Source organism: Nothoprocta perdicaria, unplaced genomic scaffold (assembly GCF_003342845.1).
Source record: "Nothoprocta perdicaria isolate Ctin4 unplaced genomic scaffold, notPer1 scaffold_29, whole genome shotgun sequence".
Taxonomy (NCBI): Eukaryota; Metazoa; Chordata; class Aves; order Tinamiformes; family Tinamidae; genus Nothoprocta; species Nothoprocta perdicaria.
This window is the reverse complement of record NW_020455521.1, coordinates 8616-29770: the sequence shown is the minus strand read 5'-3', so window position 1 is coordinate 29770 and position 21155 is coordinate 8616.

The following is a 21155-nucleotide window of genomic DNA, read 5'->3' as shown; positions in this document are numbered from 1 at the left end:
TTGAGAGAAGGGACAGGGAGCTCTCAACCCACATGAGCATCTGTAACTGCCAAAAAATGGCTGTTCTTGAGGTATCGAATGTAGACACGGGCAAAGGCTTCACTGGGTTAATCTGTTAGGACTATGCAAGAAACTGAGGGCCATCCGAGGCTCACGTCCACAGAGAATTACATCAGTGTGTGCTTAAAAGCTGAGTGCTTARATGGCACTTCCCAGTCCTAATTTGTCACCAAAAGACTGGCGGTATATTTCCATTATTCTAATGTTGAGCTAACATTTAACTGTTTTGTTCAAAATTTACAGAAACCCTAAATCAAGTTTAAAAACTTATTCAAAAGAATACATGCACCTGTCTGATTACTAAGTGACTGCATTGCTCTGGTGATGCTATGTTTGCTAAATGACTTCTCTACCATTAGCAAGAAAAAAATAAGCCAAGTAGAATATGGGACATCTACTTCTATGTCCATAAACCACTGGAAAGAGAAAAGAAAACCCTATAGAAAACAAAATAAAAAGAAGACAGAGCTGTCAATATCTATTGGGTATCTGCACAAGTGCTGAGTTAATATTCTACTGAAAGCACCACCACCATTTTCTGATCAGGAAACAGGAGTATTTTTACTGATGCTACCTTATTTTTATATACACTTTGATATTAAGAAAAAGCAGACAGAAAATACACCAGGTGGAGACGGACGACAGCACGCCAAGTTCTAACAGCAGCAGGGAATGGCGTGAGAGACATGGAGCAAGGCGGGTTCCACAGCTCCAGCCTCTCCTGGAGCTGAAGGCAGCACCATCCAGCCACTGCTTGTGCRAGCTGACAAGGCTGCAGCCCCTGGAAAACCCTGCAAATTCCTGGCAATTCCCTGCTGCTGCAGGGAGCCAGTCCCAAGTAGGACAAGATAGGGCAGAAGTCCAACCTAGGAGTAGYTGGCTCAAGAGGGCAACCAGTAGGTACCACACTGAAATCAGGGAGCCTCTTTTTAGAGTTTATAAYCATCAGGACACGTTTTCACGTTTTCTGCTTTTGCTATAATCCCTTTCCATGCTCATACATTGTCACAAGTTAATAAGGCTCATTCAGGAATGCAAAACACCCAGATGTCATTGCATTTTTGTAGTTGTAACAGTCRCAGAAGTTTGTAAGATATTTCCATTGCTTGGGGTACAAGTTTACTGCTTGAAAGTCAGTTATGCTTCAGTGCAAGTGTATTACAACTAGTGCTCACTAGGGTTGGTGCCTGGGCACCAGCTACTCCTCAAACTCCACACATTCCTCATGCGGCAATGATCCCTCTGTGGGACTAAGCAAATAATCATGGTTAAGTATGAAAATAAGCTCACTAAATATGCATGCAAATTATTTGGTATATATTCTAAGAATTATGTGCTCAAAATAATTCAATTTTATTTCCACAGTCCAGTATCCCATTTAGATTTGTGCGTATTACCAAACTTATGCTAGTCCTTACATCCCTTTCTTGAACTAATTCTGCATTATTAAAACAGCTAGAGAAATTAATGCAAGATGAAACAAGAGTTTATTTTGCTTTAATTGACCTTAACACCTTAAACTAAGGTGTTTTAGTTAATTGTCTACTTTTCTAGCTTCCTGGCATACCCTACATTTCTTGTATCTGTTTTATGTTCTCTTCAGCTTGTAAAACAYCTAAATTACTTTCACTATTCAATAAAGACAATTACTAAAGTATTTATTCATCCCGGTAATGAGTCTGTTCCTTCAGAAGAAATCTGCATAGGACAAAGAGATGCCTGCTTTTAAGACAGCTTATCACTCCTTACTATCTTTTTCTTCTTCTACCATAGTAGAAAGAGGTTTTTTTTTTTTTTTTAGCATCTTATTGGCTTGCATTAATTAAAAATCTGAATAGAGGCAGCTGAGACAGCATCAATGAAAGGAAGACTAGAAGAAGACTGGGAAAGGAGAGGATAAACTAGAAATCAGGGAGACGAATGTTTAACAGTGCAAAGCACAAAGGCCAAACAACAATTCACACTGCCTGACTGGAGATGAGCCATTCAAAAGGAAAAGGACTGTAAAAACAAAGGGTGCCTTTATTAAAAAAGGCAAGCTACCACCATTGACATCTTTGATAAAGTATCAATACTACTGTATCACTGGGATGMCCTGCAGCACCCCCATCTACCACACCTCATCTCTGTACCACTCATACAGGTGACAAAGAACAATGAAAAAAGGGAGTGTTGTACTTAAAAACAGTAATAATAATGAAAGAGGTCAAAACAGTTTCTGGAAGAGAGAACTTCTCAAACAGCTGCTTAAAAATAACAATCATTAGCAATGATTTTCCTCTGACTATATAAAGAAAGGAAGCAAAGAAAAAGAATTACATCTCCTGTACCCAACTGTAGACGTAAGCTGAAGAGAAAAATCAAGAACTCCAAAATCATTTCCGTATTTTAGTAAGATGACTATTTAAAACTGCAAGCTGCTTTCTTCAGTCTACAATTTCCTTCAGCCTGTTTGGTGCCAACGCTTCTCCTCAAGGACACGGCGGCGCTGTGCTGGGCTGCCGTGCACACACGCGCACGTGTCAAGGGTGGTGCTGCGCAAGCGGCAGCCGCAGCCCACGCAGGAGCCTCTGCTGCTCACACCGACCCTCTCCCACTCTGCCAAGGAGCGCTCCGAGAGCCTCTTCTCGCTGTAATAAATGGTCTGGATCCGTAAGACTGATCTGTTAGCCGTTACTCATCACTAGGTAAGTGACAAGGGGAACAGGAATTAAATGAATTGCTCTACTGGTATACTCCAAGTCTGCAACAAGCATCTGCTCCTTCATAGTTTCTAATGGCAAGGTCCATATAGTGCCCAATGTTCTTGGATATTAGTTTTGCAGAGGGGCATGGAGCTSTTCATGAGTGAAGGGTTCTCAGGTATCACTTTCAATCAAGTAGTGATGCGGGCAGTCCTGCTACACCACAGCTTTCTATTACTTGCTAGACAGTTTCTGGTGAATGAGTGTCATTAGGGTGCCACTGAGAGCAGGTGCATTAATAAGAGTAATGCTAAGAGCACTAAGTATGACTTGGATCTGGAGCAAGACGTGCTCAGACAAGAGGCTGTGCCGCATCGAGTAAACAAGGTAGAACTAGTAAGTCAGACATGGGACATGCTGCCAAGGCAGAACACAAYTGCATCACGTAACTCTAAAAAGTTACTTCTGCTAAGACAGCCCCCAATATAAGAATCACATTTCAAAACGGAATTTACAGAATAGAAACATAAAAGTAGTTTTTTTTTTTTTTAAATCTACATTGATAGAAAATGAGTTTGAAAGACACTAACTCTAGAAGAGCTCACAGTTAAGCAAATTACCTGTAAAGTTTTGCACATCCTACAGCTTATGACCTGTGCATGACATGCTATGGGGATTCTCTGTTCAACCTCAGATATTTTTCAATGTATTTCTTTAACATCTTAGTTAAAGGTCTTGAAAGCCCAGAGAAACATCTTCTGGCACAAATCACTGCAGCAAGAGAGCTTGTCAAAAAGGAAAAATACAGGCATTTAATTTGGTATTTATATACTGAATTTGTACATAAAAAGTTATTACTTATTAGTGACTAGTCTGCCTTTTCTGCTTAATTTCAAAATGCCTTAACCAGAGTTTCCGCTTCTGTGACTTCTTGAGGARGGGAGAAGTGGACAAAAGCTTTCTTTATTTTAGAAAGCGTATAAAATAGTTACGTTTTTCTCTTCACAAATTGGAAGGACATTGCTCCAGCCCCTTCCCAGGCATTTTTGCCTAGTGCTGATCATTATCTCCCAGGCTGCTGATCAAACGATAGCACCTTTCCTCCTGCCAAGCACTTCCAACTTGCACAACTGCCAGGCAATTCTGTGCTCAAATCAATGCATCTAGCAAATATTTGCTGAACTTCCTCACAAGTTTCTATCTCTACACTGATCAAACAACAATTATTTTATTCCAATAGTCCCATAGAAGCATTTTTATCATATCAAGTTCTTAAATAAATGTCATCATATTGAACAAATTTCAGCATTTTTCCCTTAACAACTCAATAGTTTGCACACCAAGCATTCACAAACATTACAAGATAATAAAATGAACTCTACTTGTGTGCTATTTGCTTATAATTATAAATTGCTTTCAAATACTTAACACATACATTATCACGTGCAAAATATAATATTTCCAGATAAAATACACAGCACTTAGCTGTCGATTTTGCTAGTCTCAGTATTACAAGATGCAGCTGAACACTATCTATGAAACACCACTCATGGCAAAACTGGTATTTTTATTTGGGTTTATAAAGCCATGAAGACCAACACCACCAGTATCACCAGTGGCACGAGAAAGCAGCAGCATAAAACCCAAGACAGTTGACTGTACTCCTCACCTAACACAACACAGTAAGTGTTCCTGAAAGGGTATTATGCCAATTATTCACTAAACACTAACCAAAACAAAATCAACTAAATTTCAAATGAAATCACTTGATCTGTTTTCACATCATTTATTAATTCACTTCTGCGTTGATGTCATACAGATATATACAGGGAAGGAGAAAAGGGTGGCAGATGAACAAGCTGACAAATGCAGGGTAATGCTTTATAAAGGTGAACTACTCATTCATAGTGCCTGAATTAAAATTAACTACATGAAGCTTTGGGGAAAAGAGGTCCTGATGTAGACCACCAAGTTGTGTTGAGTGTGCAGTGTCAGCCAAGAAAGCCAACAGTGGCACAAAGCATAATTAGAAAAAACATGAGGTATTGCTCAAAGAAATGCAGATGGAGCTTTATTCTAGACAGCCTATCAATCAACTTTTGAAGAAGTAGAAATATTCAGAGCTAAACAACACAAAAGAATATACGCAAAAGACATTTGAATTGCAGAGTTCAGGCAAAACAAGGAGGAACAATGAATCTAAAAACATAGCTAATGAAAAAAGACGGAAGGAACTGATATTAGCAACCTTAAAATAAAGGAGAGAAGAAATAAAATAACAATCCTCATAACACAAGGAGAGTGGCTGCTAAGAAGAAATCATCATTTTACATGCCCATGGTAGATGAGCAACAGGCTTGCTGTGCCCTCTACAAAGACTTAGCTTGTGCACTTGGAGAGGTTTTTCCCTCAGCCAGGGTGAGGAAGGACAGACACAGGCTGTTGCACAAAGCTGCTGCATCTCTGTTCGTGGAGGATTTTAAGGCTGGGGACAGCTGCCTGGCAGAGGCAACACAAGTGACTAATTCCTTATTGTGCCCTCCTCCCCTGACGAGCCCCACACAGGGACACTGCAGGGACACTGCCCATCAGCTGCAGAACTCAGCATGCAGCAACTTAAGAGCTTGACAACATACTACAACTTCATACAAGTCATGCAGGTGACCACGAGGACCTAGCGTGTTGCCTTTACATGACAACAGCATTAATTCAAATAAAAATTTAATTGCAAAAAGATTATGTGCAAGGAAGTTGACCAAAAATCATTCAAGTAATTCAGCTAATAGTTTCAAATAAAAGACACAATCTGTTATGGGCTATCCTTAACTGAAAACATAAGCCAAAGGCTTTTGTCCATGTATTTCAACTCAGTTCATATAATTCTCATGCAAAATGAAATAAATGTATTGACATAGTGAACAGGTCCAAAAAATGCACTAACTGTAACTTAAGTTACATTTACCTCTCATCCATCCACTGAAAACAGCTTCTTTTTACAAGATTATATTTGCATATAATTGTGTAGATGCTCTCTTCAAACACCAAAATACCTTAACTCAAATGTGTTTTTGTTCTGAAATGATAGCAAAATTAATGGCCAAAAGAAACACTGCTGCTTACTACTTTCCCAGTTGTCAGCTCAAATAAGAGTCAAAACTCAAGGGTGCTGACCATTTCTTCAGAGCTTTGTTCATTTTCTTAGTTATTTCCTAATATTCCAGCCGCCCAATGTTGCTACTGCAGCAGTAGACTCCTTCAGGTTCCTGTCTGGATATCTCAGCAGCAGGGCACACAAGAAATACTCAGCATCTACAGCAAAAAGTAAATAAATAAGCCTTGAAAGAAACTATAACAAGCCACATTTGTCACAGAAAGGACTACAATGGAGAAAAAAAAGAAAAGATGTTTATCCAACTGTTACACTGTATTAGAGCTGTCCTGCCTACAGCCATGGAACTACAGCCAAAACTTGCCTAACACCTGGCAGGAAATAAATCTCAAAAACCTACTACAGTGGTTTGAGGAGACAGGCTTGGTTTACAAATAACATTTGGGGGAAACAATGCAAAGTCCTGTAGCGTCCTCTTTATACCTGAAGTACAAGGATTTAACTTTTATTCTGGAAAGCTTTTGTCCAAATCAGGACTTACTCTACAGACACAATAGCCAAAATTGCCAGCAGTATTAGCCTGTGTGAAACCCTAACATTACAGCACAGAGCCTGGCCTAGAAGGAAAGGTACCATGAGGAATCAGTGTAATTGTCACCTACACAAAAGGAAAAAGAACGTCAATTTCATTAACAAGGGATGAGGAAAAATCTGACTCATTAAGTGGTATCATTGGCTTTATTTAATCCTGACTGAGAAAACAGCTTAGTGTTAAAACCTTAAAAACACAGGATGGAAATACGTTATTTCATTATTGCCTTTAAAAACCTAATAAAATATTACTGCAGCACTTATTAGGACAACGTAAGAAATTGGAATGGAGAGATGAAGTCAACGGACCATCAGATTTTAATGGTAGTAAGCACCAAACAGAATAGCATTTTAGGATGACTGTTGTGTGATAAATATCAGAATACATCCATCTAGCCCTCTACACTAGGGCTGAACGGAGCTTCCTCTTTGCTGATAAGATGCACTGCACCTTGAGAGGAAAAAGCCAGACAACCTGTGTGAGTAACGAGTGCTRCTTTGCTCTTTCCCGTACAGGACGGCTGCTGGGGACCTTCCAACCTGTTCTCCCTTCACTACACACCAAGTACAACCATGAGGAATGCTCACAACAGGGGGAAAGAGACTCCTCTTGTCTCAAGATCACCCCCATACACATACAAATTCCAACCCGTTGTTTCCAATACTAGATTCTTTGCTGCTTCTTCTATTAGCAGCTCCACCAACGTTATATGTAGTCAAATAGAAATGATCACTTACTATTAAAAATCTTAAATATAGTAAATTTGAGTTTTAGTCATTAGAAAAATTTTAAAGTTGAACTTTTTCTTTTCAATAGGAGGCAGCAAGAAGCCAGTCTATAAATACTACAAACCAAATACTGAAAAGCATATCTTCAACTAGAAACTGCTGCTATAAGAAACTTTGCATTTATATAGATGTGGTGATGATATTTTTACAGTGTTAGCAGCACAAAATGCAACTTGCTTGGAAATATGAYCCGGCAATAAATGCATTTTGCAAAACAGTACAACACATTTTTCCTTACTACTTTTTGTTTTCTTTAACCTGGAGATTAACATTAGGTAATTTCTTACCAGTTCATTCTATGTATTAGATTACAGAAATAGAGGGTCAATCCCACAGCTCAGAAGCAAGTTTGTTACCCTTCCTCTCCCTCTTTCTACAGACTGATCCATCCTGTCACAGTCTAAAATTCTTACAGGTCATACCCAAAGCCGGTCTAAAAATCTGCATTTACTACAAGAAGCTTTTGGAAAAGACAAAGATTTTGACTAGAGATTGGAAATGCCATTTAAGAGGCACCTGATTTATCTCCGACCAGATCGCTCACATGGCTGATAGTTATTTTTGGTCTGGTAGCCCGTGAAAATTCCCAGGAGTCACTACTTAGCTGAAGCATTAGAAGATACTGGATTGTATTACTATGTAACCAATGGCTACAGATGCATATATGTGGGGGAGGATAATAAATATGTATATACATATACATACATATATACAACAGCATTTGTGAGCAYGCATACGCATACTAAAAATATATACAAATGCTGTAAACCAAGTAATTTATCATATCACCGTACTATTGTATTTGCCTCGTCCAACATTCTCAATGATAAAATCATCCTCAAGGAGGGGTCCCCCACTTGTTGCAATGATTTCTTCTCTTCATCCCCGTTCTAGAGTTCTGGTTTCCTTTACTGTGCATTTAGGCATACGAGGGGAGTTTCCTTCACATTTACTCTTTACTTTAAAGAAATTTAGGCAGAAATGTCAGGATAAAGATGACTAGGCCACAGATTTTTTTTTTTTTTTAACAAATACGTGAGCAGACGCTTTAAGTCAGCACAGACCAAAGTGATCGGCATATACTCAGCCGTAGGGTACAATAAACCTTGAAGAAATTGTGGATAATATTCTAGAAGATTTATTCATTGATAGCTCAGACATAAATAATAAAAATTAAATTCTATCACATCCTTCACAGTTCAATATTCACAAAGATTGAAGAGTCACAGTCCTTTTTGTTTATACTCCAGAAAGTTGTAAACATTCCTGGACTGTTTTCAAAATCCTCAAATTCCAGAAAAAATTATCAAGGTTTCCTGTTAAATCAAAGCTACATATTTATATATTTTTTTGGCTTTGAACTTCTGGCAATTCCAAAGTCAGTTCTGCTGTAGATACTGTAACTCTTCCTACTTTGCTGCATATTCTGTGCTGACAGTTCATGATATCATATAATTATAAAAGAACAATGCATATATTCTGTAAGACTCTGGAATTTAATTAAGTCCTTTYTGAAAAGTGTAAGATGAAAGCACACTTATTTCATGCCTCATTTACTGTAATAGGCAATATACCTAACCTAACAAGTAGCACAGTTAGTTCCATATTTCATCAGGTCCTTCCTTTTATGAGGAAAAAAGATATGGCTTTTTTTACTGATATCTTATCAGATGTACTTAAGTTAAATTGAGTTTTACAAGCTGGGAGAAACTACTGGGGAAAAAGCCTTTTCCCTTTGGAATCAGGTGTTCACAATTCTCAAAAGTACAYTAAGATCAGCAGCCATGAAAAAATTATACGAAAATATAACAGATTATATAACATAGCTTTCATTCTCTATTTTACTAATCAKCACTCCTTTGAACACTTGAAAAATACTACATCATGTATCATCAGCCAACCCTCCYGATGCAAAGCAAATAAGGCTCCATAGCTTCTTGTTATCTGTAATGACTTACAGCTACTAGGAGTTCTTGGAATGAACCTGAAGACCTTCCATCTACTGAATTATAGTTGCTAAACTAACTGTACAAACTGTAACGTTGCTTCAAACTATGCATTCACCTTGTTGTGTTGTTAAAAATCCCTATAAATGGTGCTTTTGGCTGCACATTTCTGTGTGTGAGAATCTACTAAAGAAGTTCTCTCAAGTTTCCATAGATCAAAGACCGAGATGAAACAGCTTCTCACACACAAGTGGGTCCCTTTGATTACCTTTACAGGCCCTTCAGCCACTCTCAAACCCCACTAGATTTTTATTTCAGCTTTCAAGCTACAACAGTTTAGGTAAGTGGAATATTAGATGGCTCATTATAAATCCACTTGGGCGCCATATGAATCAATGGTAAGATTGCCATAGGCTTCATTGGGAGCTCAATTACATTTCAAAACATATCACATAGGATACATACATTCAGCAGGAAAAAAATAACTTTAAGACTTTGGAAAGTTCTTTAAATCAATTTATACTGAGCCACTCAATATAAGTTAGTGAGAAGTGGCTGGTTGGTTTTGCAAAAGAGTTTTAAAAAGCCATTGAAATGCAACTTCTCCAATTCTGCCATTTTTATAAAGCTGTTTTTATAACTTCTGACAAGTGATCATCAGGGCCTGCAGTRTCAACTCCAATACAGGAATATCTTATTCTTACATGAATAAGAACAGCAGAGGACAAAAGTTTAAAAATCTGCCTTCTAAATCAAGCAAAATGCTTATCTGCTATTACAATGCAGCAACAAGAACGCACAGAATTTAAGGTTTTGGTTTATAAGGTATCACAGGCAGAGAGCCTTGGTAACTTAATGCAGAAAGTAATAGTTCTATATAGCTGGACTAATGCATTTTTTACTTCATTTCCTCTTGGACAGAAAAGAGTGAAGTGCAGCCAGCACCAAACTCTGTAATCCAGAGTGTTTTTGGTGCTTAGGAGATAAATATGCTAAAACTTCTCTAATAAAGAATTCAACGCCACTGACTATCACTGACACCATATCTTTCATTTCAATTCACTAYGACAAACCCACACTCCTCACAGAGCTCAGCGTCTCTTAGGCAGCCTTTGCATCCATCCCACAAATCTGACTAACTTCACCTTTTAGCAGTAATTACATTGAAAGCTCCTTTAAAAAGKTATGAATAAAAAAGCTTCATGTGAGTGAACAGACGACATGCTAAGGAAAAGGTGCTGATTCCAAGACAACGAACAGGACAGACAGCACAAGGAGGCAGGTAATTGCCCAAGACAGTAAGAAGGAACCTAAGAGCTGTCCTGACAAATCCTGCGAACGGAAAGGAGGGGAGCACTCAGCAGATTTCCCTGATGAGTTCCATGAGCCCCTTGTACAGATCAGACTTTTTCCCTAAGCCGTGACAGTGCAGACTCAGCAAGCGCATGCTCTCCCTCGCCGGGTAAGCTGTGTGCTCTCCTCTCCTTTCCTCTSCTGTTGAAGATGTTATTTTGACAAGAGTGTCACAGAAGACGCAGTATAATTTTCTTAGTTTACTATGGTATCCTCTGTTGTGATGCCCAAGCTGCCTTTTCTTCAAAGCTGCTTTTTGGACATGCTACAGGATATGTGGAAGGTCAGGAACAAGTATTTTCAGACTACATATCTCTTCCTCCCCCTCCTTTTTTTTTTTTTTTGCCTTTTTTTTTTTTTTTTTTTTTTTTAATCCACTGACTTTTCTGCTTGCTGCACAAGCTCCATCTCAGCCTCTAAAGGAGGCTTTAAGACATGTGAGATATTAATAAGGGCCATTAACTTATGTTCAAGCTGCCTCTGTTTCCTCTGGACTTGCCRCCCACACACTGGTGACACCTAGAGCTCAGGCACCCACTTTCTTAGGGGCACAACCATTTTTCTGAAATTACAATGCAGCTAATTGAGTTTTCTACACCTTCTTTTTTACTCAACCTAGTAATATTCTCATTTAGAGGTCATTTATGTAAACATGCAAAAGGACGGATTCTTTTAGGGACAAAGATGAAATTGGTCATTTTAACTGCTGGCTTTCAAAATGTTCAGAGTCAATGAGACAAGCCGAGGAGCTATTTCTTTACATCTTCGCAAGCCACACAATAATACAGAGCTCCATTCCCTATCCAGTGGGTTATTACAAAGGRAAGACCTTTTATAGATCATATAAAAGGACATAATGAACTCAAGTGTATGGTTGCAATCAGCAGAGCTTGTGCCATCGCACACGAACAATAAATGTGACCCCTAAATATTTACAAAYTACATCCAGAATATTTCCTAACAGCAGCACACAAAAACCAGTGCTCTCATCACTTTGAGTAGTCAGGAGGAGTTAAGGGGGAACAACAACYACAAAACCCAAAGAGGAAGCCTGAGGACAAGCATCACACATTAATACCAACATTATTATACAGTTCAGCTTGGACTGTGTTTTAGCTTATTAAAGGGAGAGGAGTCTGAGAAAGTSAATCACACTCTTAAAATCCCAATTAGTCTACAAAACACTTACGGGACAAAATACAGCCAAGAAACTCAGGTTAACAGTAGCTCCACCATGTCATAACTTGAGATCACAGATGGTCAAGACTCCATCCTTGACTTCTGCCTCAAGTTCCCATCCCTCTCACATCATGTGAAACAGCTGGGATGTTGCTGAGATCCATTCTTAGGGTGTTCTAGATACCACAACAGCAATAGTCTTCAAAGATCAGTTCAAATGCCATTTAATGGCTGAAAATGGAAGAACAAAAACAGGAACCTCCAGAATTACCCTGTTTTAGAAACAGCTGGTCTCCTCCTATAACCTGCTACCTGCTTCCATTATACTATTTCAAATACCATTTTTTTTAGCAGCTTTGTTTATGAAAACATTGAGTGTAGCAGGATTTTAAGGGGTTAAGAGTCTAGAAATGGAAGGAGAATTAAACCCACACTCAGCTGTCCACATTTGTGGGAAACAGAAGGGTTTGTTTTATACCAGTGAGTACTTTTTTTCTATTTTATAGAAATATTTGGCCTCCAATATATTGTCATTTTCAGAAGATTATTACATATACAGAAAATATCCGAGATATCTAATCAGGTATCATCTGTAGCAGTACAAAGGATTTTTTTTTTTTTTTTTAACTCAGGCAAAAATGCTACTTATGGTTCTGAAACAAAAATAACTGTTTCCCTCTATGGAACATCTATGGAACATGTGATACTTTTCAATAATCATTTAAATGATCTTCACTTCCTAGAAATTCAGCAAGTATACGTGAAATTATGATATTAGAGCACTTGTTCCCTAGCTCTTGCCTCATATAAGGCTATAAATACTAAGTTAACTGGCCAAGCAACATTCAGTGTACACTGTATGATGGCACTGAGTAAACATAGAATRTGAAACAAGCAATAGGTGTCAGAAATAATTACGAGGAGGAGTGATAAAGGCTCATTTTCAATGAACTTTTTAAATCTGTTATCTTCAAAGTGATGTTAGGACATGCCTTAGATGACCTTTATTAAACGAAAAAGTAACAAACACAAAATGAAAACGAGCAATAGGGCTATTGCAGACATTGGGTGGAAGGCAGCGCCCTCCTCGGCGGCAGCRGCCGGGTGAGTGCGATTTATCCCTGGCTCTGGGTTTGGGCCGGGGCAGCAGCCGCCTCCCGCGCGCCGAGCCCCACTCCCACGCGCCGCTCCCTCCCTCAAGCGCCCCGCAACACAATCCCGGTTTCAACATCCCCCTGTCCCTCTACCAGCGGGCATGCAGGCTAGGTAAAACAAAAAGGTAACACAGAGAAGAATGCAGAGTAAGTGATGGATGAGCCTGTGAAGGACTGATTTTTCTTCAAGTTCTTTAGCCTTTAAAAGCTATATTGCAGGCTGCACAAGTGTCACTGAACTGTGGCTTCCCAAGTTAGACCGAGAGCTACAAAACATGGTGTCCTCCACTGACTGGAAGCAGAGAGCTCTGCMGAGACCAGAGCTCTCCCTCGATATCCCCCAGGAGGGGCAGAGACGCCCCTGGGGCCGTTTCCACGCGGCCGGTAGGCAGGGATTTGCAGGAACTCTGGCCGTGGGGCCGGGCAGCAGCGGTGAGCACAGCCCCAGCTGCACGGGGCTCAGGCGGCACCGCTGCCGCCCCCGGGGACACTTGGCACTTTACAGTCCCACTGGGGACTCGCTGCTTCCTCTCCCCTGCTGCGGGCTCCTCTGTTGGGCCCCTCAGCCCCTGGCAGAAAGCTACGCAATGGTCATTACTGCTCCTTTCATGTGCACGGCCAGGCCCTAACCAGCACGAAACACAAACACTACAGATAAACCAACTGCTGAAGAGTAAAACTTCACAGCGAGGGCCAAACCACCTGCACTGCAGGGTCAGCAGCTCTCCCACCTGCACACAAGCGAGTCCGGACCCAACAGGAACGAAGGGCTTCGTTTCCAACTCCTTTCACTCCACCACACTGTGGGGAAGCCATTCACAACTTCTGCAAGGGACTGCTCCTGTGCAACTGCCACGTATCTAACAGAAACACAGTAATGCTGGGAAAATAGGAAATGATCATGAAAAACAAAATACGTCCACTTTCCACAGTTTATTTCTCACAGTTGTTTAAGATGAGGGAATCAACCCAAATTCCTTGTGAATTCAGGGATATTGAACTTGCTTTATGCAAGTTTCCCCCTATCTGCCAGCTTTCAGACGACCACTTATACAAAATGCACTGGAATCAATTCTTTTAAAACAGCAATTAAATAGCTCAGATGATTGCTACAAAAGTAGTGGAAAAATGCAATATCAAAAAAAAATGATAAAAATGCCTTCTCTCATTTATCCTGAGACTGTAAGGGAATGGCCAATTTACAGACACTGAAATCACAGTGCCTTGGTTGTTTGAATAAAACAGAACTTAAAGTTTGCTTTTAAAGTCTTCTGAAATATCTACCATAGCCTCTAAAACCTGAAGCTKGATGACTCTTGCCACCTGGTCTCCAGTCACACACCCTGTTTGCTTGGGTGAGTGGTGCAGCCCCACGGGCACCGGGCCCCGTCCCCAGCCACTGCAGCCGCCTGCAGCCCTCCCTTTGCAGCTTGGCCTGAGCACAAGAAGTGCCCACCCGCCCACGTGAGGCCACAGCGCCTAAAAATCACCTACAATAAGAAAAGGGCCTTTTCTGGAAACTGCAGAGAACACCCAGCTTGAAACRCCGAACACGTCTGCCTTAGATAACTTTACACTTAAAATCTCCTTTTGAAATAGAGTCCAGACAATACCTTCAGTGAAGGAACTGATAGAGTATCTTATTTCTTCAAGATACTTGGGCAGCACTCTGCACTCTACAGGGAAATACATCACTTATAAAATGGTTTATTTTTGGATACTATAAATACCCATTTATAATCCCTGGAAAAGTTTATGTGCATGTAGCTAGTCACCTGGCCTGAGACAGGGCCTTCCCACTGGTCCAGGAACAGTGTATCCCTGTTCCAGAATTACCCTGTTGGGACAAGCAGTGGAATCAAAACAATTAATAAAAAGCAAGTTTGCCCCCTTTTTTTTTTTTTTTGTTTACCAAATACGAGAATTCATTTCCTTCAGTGATGTCTAATAACAGGCTATGCCATTCGGCTTGTTGCTATAAACAGCAATGAACTTTGCCTGCAGAGATTCATTCTTTCCAAAGACACAAAAATACTTTCAAAGCTTGACAGAGATGATAATGGAAACAAACAATTCATCAAAACTGAAATGCAGTCACCTCTGGGATGAACTGCAATATTAATATTTTCTCCTTTGAATGCATCATTTTGCTTCTTACAGATGAATATTATGTGACTGGAGCTCCGCTGTAAAAATAACTTCAAGACTCTTTTCAAAAGCTGAAAGAATTACTCCTGATTTATGATGGCTAAAAATAAAGATATCAGTGTTACTTTCAATGCAAGTGACTGCACTGGAGATAATCCAGATTTGTAGCATAACATAACATGCCATTAAGAATGTAATTTCATGTCTTATCTGTAAGAAATATAGTTTAATTAGAACACCAACAGTGAGAACACTGTCCACTGTCTGCATATAAGACCTTTTTTAACCTTTCTTATCTTGTTAGATGAACTTATAAATTACATTAATCCCTTTCCAAGGAGGCCTGAGAATCTCTCACTTGAGAGACTGACTGGGCTTTCCTTTGCATTTCTCAAGTCACGCTTACTGCGTCCAGTTCTTTATCTTGGTGTGAGCTTTTAATAAGTTCTGCAGGGATTTGGGCATAGACATCTCACTGCTAAGTTTCGTACTGAAAAAAGTATTTCTGCTAGAGTATTTCATAGGATAAAGCATTATTTAAGCATATTACTTAAAAATAGATACTCCTGGCTGTATGCAAGGCCTGTGAGGCAAAAAAACTTCACAGGGTGTATAAGAAGGCAAAATAAACCTAGATAACAATTTTTTCCCAGAAAGTTAGCTTTCTGGAGCACTGACATTAGCAAGGATATGGCATCCAGAGTTTATTTTTTAAGCCCTCTGTATAGCAAGATGTTGGAAGGTTGATTATCTTATCTTGTACTGATAAAGTAATTAAATACTGAGAGCAGTAAATGGCTCATTAATTCCTGAAAATCCAAATTGATTGTTCCATTTGAAACCACAGAAACTAATAACAAGTCACTGCAGTTGGTCACTGTTTCTTCCAAGGAAGATTTTAAAGGGCAGGGAAAACAGTTCTGCAGTACTTGCATCCCTTTTGTTTACAGAGTGAAAATTGCAATACACAAAATTGCAATATTAAACTCTAAAACATCCAGCAGAACTTCAAAGCTAGCAACATTTCACTRAAATAGCTGTTCAGTTTGCTCCTTTTAACCTACGGTCACTCGTGCTACACTGACACTCCAGGGCAAGAACAGCTTAAGTGTAGGAGAAGATCCCAGCCTTCTCCCAGGGAGGATCTTTTGCCATAGCCTCTTTCCCCATACATATCCCATTAATATAGCCCTAGCTTTTAAACATTTCAGGTAAGAGAGAGACAGAGGATTAGAGACACCTTTTGACCACTTTGCTATCACCAGCTACAGTCTGCTAAAAAACAAAATTACTTATAGAATACAATGTAGTAGTTCAACAGTTGTGCTTGCTAGGCCTCATCAGGGTCTGTGCTAGCTGGCATACAGAATGAGAAGAGACACRGTCCTTGTCCTAAAGAGCACGAGTCCTTTCTTTTCCTACCCTTAAAACACCTTGCTCTAAGCTGCTAACAACTATATGTTTCTAATTATGTTCATGCTATGCCTAAAAGCACTGCTACTTTTTTAGTTACCATTTTGCTACCATTTTCCTAACACTAATACATCAAAACACATGCACCACATACTTGATAGGCAGGGATGTATCAAAGTAACAGGTGGAATAAAAACAGCAATTCCATTTCCTCCCCATACCCAGTATTCATTACCTAAAACCAGGTAACAGCAAAGTTGAGGTCTAGACTTTACTAGATTGGATCCATGGGATCTAAAATAAAGGCTGTTTCCAGAAAGCATTCCAACCAGTGCAGGTACCCCTCAAGTCCATCAAAACAAAATATCAGCATTAGAGAGATTACAATATGAGTACAGAAATGGCACACTGCAAGGAGTCAAGCTGTCTGTGTTCAGGTTAACTCTACAAATGTGACTGCAGCTGCTGACTCCAGAGCAATCCAATGTGCYGGATCCTCCTCCTCAGAACTGCACTCCGTTCTGAGGGCGTCTTGACAGGCCTAACTGAACTCCCGCTCAGAGAACTGTTCAGTTCCCTGTAACTCCTCGCCTGTTTGCCACGCTGAAATTCAGCAGCAACTGCTTTGGTCCTGACTGCAGCGACAGCTCTTTGAGGGCCTTTCTTAAAATTTCCGTCCAATGCCTCTGACAGGAGCTTCTCTTGAGCTCTTTTAATGCTGTCAAGGCAAACTACACACTTCTCAATTATGACTTTATGTACCAGATATGATCCACCTATTACGCTGAAGAAACTACCTACGAAAGCCTCAGGTTGCCTCTCCTTCATATAGGCTCTACAGTTCTCATTTTCTTTTTGTCCCTTCCAATATAAAGAGTCCCACCACAGCAGGGAGGATGAACTGTTTTGCCTGCAAAAGCACAGCCCTGACACTACAGATGTCTGTCCTTCAACTACTACTCTCCAGGGTAAATCCAGGGCTGCGCTCAGCCAAGCGTCAGCTTCACTCAGGCCAAACACTGGGGCTACTGGGGCTTCCTCATGCGCTCCGAGCCAGGGAGGAAGAGTTTTTGGTACAAAGAGCATTAGGACAAGGAGCAAAGGGAGTTAAGGCAGTGGAGCCCAGGGTCTAGAGGCTGCACTTCTGAACAAGGAGCCTCACCACAGCTTTTGGTGGGTGTCAAGAGCTGAGCAAAGACGAGCAGGAATGAGGCAGCGCTGCAACCTCCCTGCCCGAGCAGAGGGACTGTGTGGGTGCTGAAGCTCCTGCTAACCTGTGCAAGGATTTACCAAGATGGGAGTCACTGCCATCTTCACTGCTGAGTGCCCAGTTCCCAGTCTGAAAAGCCGGGAACGGGTCTTCCGAGGCTACATAAAGCCTCCTGCGCTGATTGTGTCATTTGTTTCCTGTGCTAGCCCTACTGGGTAGCACAGCAAACTGGGGGGCAGCAGAGGAGGCAGGGAACCCCACTTCTGGCAGGTTTATTTTTCCCTCAGTGGCAGCAGAATTTCTCCAGCAATTTAACACCAACACAAGCTTTGTAACCTGCTGCTTGCCCTGATGGGAGACACCCCTCCCTGCTTACCAGGCAGAAGGGCAAGGGCAGCACCTTGTGTGTCACTTGCATTAAAGACTATTGGAACATTATAAAAGGGCTGATTTTGAGGAACTTCTGCATTTTTTCCTCTCTCATATCTTTGATTGTCATGTTTTATTTTCCATCATCTTCTCTTTCATGCCCTTTGCTCCAGTGCCACACAAGAGCTACATTAATGCTGATTCTCTACTTACATTCTACTTCCTGCCCTCTACTGCTGCTGAATAGACACTTGTGATCTTCTATTTGTCACTTTTTAATTCATTAATTCACCGTCTTCTACCCTCCACTGCCTTTCTCCATTTTGTTCCAAGCCTATTAAGATTAGATTTAATTTCTGCTGCTTTTCTGATTTCATTTGATCTATGGAGTTTATCAGCTTTAATCTTTTTTCCTTCTGCAACTGAGCATTGCCATCAACTTGTCCATCTTTTACTTATACAATTCATTTCAATGCTAGTGATACATAATATAATATATATAAACACTATATATTTAACAGATATGTAATTTGCTTGTCTCAACCCCCTGAAATGCTGACCAATGATTTCTTCTCCTTCAATTCCCACTCTCATGGCTGAAGCTGGCTGAATATCCACAGGAGAGAGATTCTGAGTACTGTAAAGCAGTGCTGAGCAGGTCAGCATTCCGTTTCCCCAAGTGCCTTTACTGCCTCAGAAGTGTTTGCAGTGGTTCTCATTTGTCCATTCTGAGATTTGGAGAGTTAAGTCATTTAGGTTTCACTTACCTAAGTGCTCCAAACTAGTTCCACACTAATTACTCTATCCCAGCCTTTTTAATTTGAGGCATTTGAAATTGGATTAAATCCTGATAGTGTTTCTCTGTAGAGCTTTTCCTATTGCTACGGTAGCACCTAACGGGGCATGGAAAGCACCGCGTTATTGTGCTAACACCAACAACATGAGACACAAACCTTTTCTTTGCATAAACAATAGCACAAAAACAAGGGCTCTGCTGAAATGAGATGATGTCCAACAAGTGACACATGACATTCAGCACCTGAACATTTTTACAGCTGAAGAACAGTGAGGTGAAGGGCAAGGACAACAGTAAAGCAGTTCACTTGAGTTAAASAAAGCATCTAACCAGTAATTGGGTCTGAATGGAAAATGTGAGTAGAAAGTTAAGGGTTTTGCCCTGGTTCTCAGCTAGGAGCAGAGCAGAGAACAGGAAACAGCTGTACAAGGATCTTTTTGCTCCCACACAGAATTTCCTGCTGCTCAGCTGTAGGGACTGTGATAATCAKCAGCAGCTGTAGCTGAACACAGCATCTCCCTCTATCATACAATTCCATATTAAAAGTAGGGAGAATAAAGCATGGAAAAAAAACAGATGTTTGTTCTGGCTTTGCATCCAACATTGGCCTCTAACAGAAACAGAGCTATTAGGGTAGCAGGGCCTTTGGTTTAATCCTTATCTCATGAAGCAGCTCAGAATCGTATACCCACCAGTGACCCACAGCAGGGAGCCCATTCTTGCTTTTTCTCCTCTATCTTTGCTTGAGGAACTGAGCAAAGGCAGAACACTACCCTGTCTTTGAGAATTATCAAAAATAGATAAAACTGAAAAGAGCTAGTTTGAAAAATATAAGGTGAACTACAGAGGCTTCTTTAGAAGATTGACTCCTGACAACAAGACAAGAAACACTCCAGTAAAACACAACATGGAACTAATCAAAGCTGGTTAAGAGTTTTGCCATTGTCTTCTGCTGAAGATATACTTATTTTCCCCCACCCTTATGTCCCAAAAATATGAAGTAAAACCACCATGGTATGTTTAAAGATTAGCTTGGATTGCTTTCTATCAATTTCCCAAAATTATACTCAAAAATGAAGGAAAAAATATCATCTCCCTTACAAAAGGCCTCCCTTCAACTGGAAGAAGGCATCTTGGACATTACTGGCAACAACAAATATCACCGGGATGTTCTAGGCATCACCTTTTTTGAAAAGCACATTCACAACTACAAGAAAAGTGTTTCAACTGTAACAAAAGCGTTCTTTCCCTCAAAATAATTTCTTYTAAATGCCCCTAGAGAATTCGTTCACAATCTCCCTTCAGATACGCTAAAAAGCACATATCCTGTGGGTTACAGAAGCAGTCTAACAATATCCACAGCACACTGAGGATGCCAGGCCTCAACAATCACAGGTTTGACCTATTTTGAGAAGGTCCTTTCCCCGTCTACCTAAAAGAAAAATTACATACGTCTTTTATCACACTCATCCTTCCCAGCCTTTCTTGTCCAATTTTATAAACCAAAGCTGTATCTTATAAAAAATGTTTTCAAAATGTCATGAAAAATATTTTTAAAAAACTTTTGTAAGATTGGTTTAACTGAATATAAAAGGTTTTATACTATTTCCAGTTTACAGAAGGAATATACAGCCCTGTATATCTTTAAAACTATACATTTCTTCAAAGTGACATCATAATACTAAAAAACTCAAGCAACCTTACAACAGTTTTTATATCTGTGACAAGACAGTTGCTCATTCTTCTTTTACATCTACCTATCCAGCTCTGACCAACTTATTTCCTACCTTTGTAACCTGTTTTAAGTGTGGAAATTGTGTTCACATGTGGAATGAAAAGTCTCATTATTCCATTCTTATGTTATGAAGAAGGCTACAACTCCCCACCTAAAAATTACCTTTTGTCTCAACGACATATCTTGAAGTAAAACTCATACACAGTCAACTTAAGTGGAAAAGGATCAGTATCAGGAGTGTTTGGGAAATGTGTTTGCAAAAAATAGGTTAGTTCTGAAGCATACAATTACTGTATACTCTTAACATTTTCAAAATCTCAGTGAAACAAGAAACTATAGCTTCATAGCCTTCCTATATTTGGAGGTACAAAGAATGTTTAAATCAAATTATAGAATTACATTTTTCTTCTACAACTCCCAGGGATTTAATTCAATTAGGCAGAAACTCTGATTTCTTCCAGTCTTTACATTCCACACTCCCTCTTTGGTCCAAAATAAAAGGTATTTGGAACTCTCAGACAGAGCCTGCCTCCGTTTCAAACTCATAACCTTCTCACTTGATCTTGAATACTTCAAGTTCAGCAAAAGTGAGTAACCTTCACAACGTTGTGTTTTAGGG